The following is a 2818-nucleotide window of genomic DNA, read 5'->3' on the forward strand; positions in this document are numbered from 1 at the left end:
CAGTTTGTCCATGTGCTTCTGTTCTGGGCAGTTTAACACTATGGTGTTTATATCTCAGACAAGATTATGTAGGTTAATGCTTTATTGTAAATTATGTTTTTCATTTATCTTGCTAATGGCTCCAGATCTCTTCAGGGACATCCATATAAATGCCAGATGACTGTGCTGCCCCTGAGACTGAAGCTTCATTTCCCCCCTGAGGACCTTTTTATGAATTATACATAACTCCTGCATGTATTCAATATAAAACAAATTTAACAACATCAAAAAAAGATGTCTATGATTAATAGAATAATGCTTACAGAATAATACAGTGTTCCACATCTGTCAAAAGAAAATAACTCAAATACTCTGATCACTTGCTGTAGCTTTTCCTGATATTAGATGGCATTAAGATAACCAGACATCAAGCAAAGGATAATTATGTATCTTTCAATTCTTCTTCCAACCCTCTTTCAAGAAACTTGTCAACACAGGCTTGATGCCTTGAGAAATAATATCACTTTAAAGGAATCATTATCAAGCTCAAACTAACAACTCAGTGTTCAAAATTAAGGATACTTAAATATTTGCTTATCCTAGGAGTTAATTTACTGCCCTTGAGACCTCGTTTCACCTCCATTAGAGTGTTTAAAAAAGGGACAGACTGATTTTTAAGAAATGCCACTCGTGAATAATGGTTTACTTACACAAAAAGAGCTTTTAAAAGTCCTGTGCTGCTTTGGCACCCCTGGATGCCTATGTCTGAAAGAAAAGTTAAACTGAAGTGGCGTCCACAAGTGTACAATGAGAAAAGTGATTTTGAATAATAGCTGTAATTCTTTGTCTTAGTCTGGAACACAAAGGTTGAGGCCAGGCTATATGCTAATGTTACTGGAAAGAAGAGGATACAATTCCAGGACAGCAAGAGGAAATCAGTCAGGGATGGAGAAACACAAACACAAAGTGGTGCATAAGGGAATTGGCTTTGGCTTCATGAGAAAACCCAGCGAGTCGCTGGGTCAGGCCATGTGGCATCATGTGCACAGAGTGGTCCATCAGGGAGAAAGGGGGAGGGGTTCATGTGCTGGTTTCACCTGCTGTCTCACTTTGGTGAAAGTAGACCCCACAGGGGTGATAACTCCCTTGCACTCCTGGACTTGTAACCCAAGACCTCTCCGGGCAGCCACTGGAGAAGCCACAGCACTGCCTAGAAGTGGTGGGAGGAGACAGAAACTCATGAGTCAGGTTGAGCTGGCCTGAGGCTCCCGGTTGCAGGGCAGCTCCGCTGTGTGGGTGCGGTGGAGGCCTGCTGAGATGGTCCTCACCCCAGGAGAGGTAAACACCAGGACTCTCCACTTAGCAAGCAGCTTGGAGGTCAGTGAGGCAAATCTGGGGAAACATAAAATAAGTCCAATTATTCAGGACCCCCCTATCTCTTTTTGTTCTTTTTTTTTAGAGAGAGAAGAAGGAAGAGGGAGATAGAAACATCGATGAGAGAGAACATCAGTTGGCCGCCTCCTCCATGCCCCCTTCCGGGGATCAGGCCCACAACCTGGGCATGTGTCCTGACCGGGAATCCAACCAGCTACCTCTTCGTACATGGGCTAATGCTCAACCACTGAGCCACACTGGCTGGGCCAGGCCCCCCATCTCAAAATTCCATTTAAAACACATTTTTTGAGCATCTATTATTTTTCAGCCTTTGTGCCACGGGCACTAAGATAAAGAAAATAAGACCTGTGGCCCCCTAACTAACTATAATTTAATATAATAAATGCCAAGACACTGGGACCTTACTATTTTTTCTTTACTGATTTTAGAGAGAGAAGAAGGGAGAGAGAGAGAAACATCGATGAGAAAGAACATCAATTGGCCGCCTCCTGCATGCGCCCCACTGGGGATTGGGCCCACAACCTGGGCATGTGTCCTGACCCGGAATCTCAAACTGGCGACCCCTTCGTGCATGTCGCTCAAACAGCCACACCAGCCGGGCAAGACACTGGGACTTTAAATGAGAGAAATGAATTCTGTTTGGGAGAAAGAAAGGAAAGCTACAAAAAAGAGCACAAGGATGAATAAAGCAGTTTTTGCTACTCCAGGGAAGACATGCAGAAGGGAAGAGTAAAGACTGGTAAGAGAGGTAAAAAATTATCCAGAGTTTGCTTCTTATCTCCTGAGCACAGAAATAGTGTGCTACATGAGTGCAGTCCCTCTAGCTGCTTGAGAACTCTTGCTCATTAGACTTTCTACTAGGATGGCCCCATATAAGGCAGTGTGGCAATTAACAAAAAATCCAGCTAATCATGATTTAAACCATAAGGGCACTCGTCATGGACTTGGTTAAGTTTAAGACAGGCCATCCCAGAGTGATTTTGGAAACAAAAGTGTCACCAAATGTTGGTTCACAACCTGGGTGAAATCTAAAAGTGGATCCCTTACAGGGAGAGCAGGGACAGATTGAAGAGTGAGGTGGACCACTCCAGATTGTGGGGCTGGGGTGGCAGTTTTATAAGCAAGGGAACCTACATTGAAGGCTTGTCTTGTCTGCAAACTCAGCAGCTCTCCACATCTACCAGAATGCCAGAATCTTAAAAGTTTATGCAGAGGCTATAATAGGTTCACAGTCCAGATGGTCTCCACCAACAACATAGTACTCTCTCAAGGTTGTGTCCTTGAAAGGGCTTTGGCTATAGGAATGGTGGACAGAATGCACATTCCAAGGACAGGGGAAGGAGAAGGAGTCGCCAAATGCTTGGGTCCAGTTTGAGGGTCAACTGGCAGTCACATCCTTTCAACGACCTCCTCCAACACCAAGAACCCAAGGTTTTTCTTCTGC

Source organism: Molossus molossus, unplaced genomic scaffold (assembly GCF_014108415.1).
Source record: "Molossus molossus isolate mMolMol1 unplaced genomic scaffold, mMolMol1.p scaffold_m16_p_10, whole genome shotgun sequence".
NCBI lineage: Eukaryota > Metazoa > Chordata > Mammalia > Chiroptera > Molossidae > Molossus > Molossus molossus.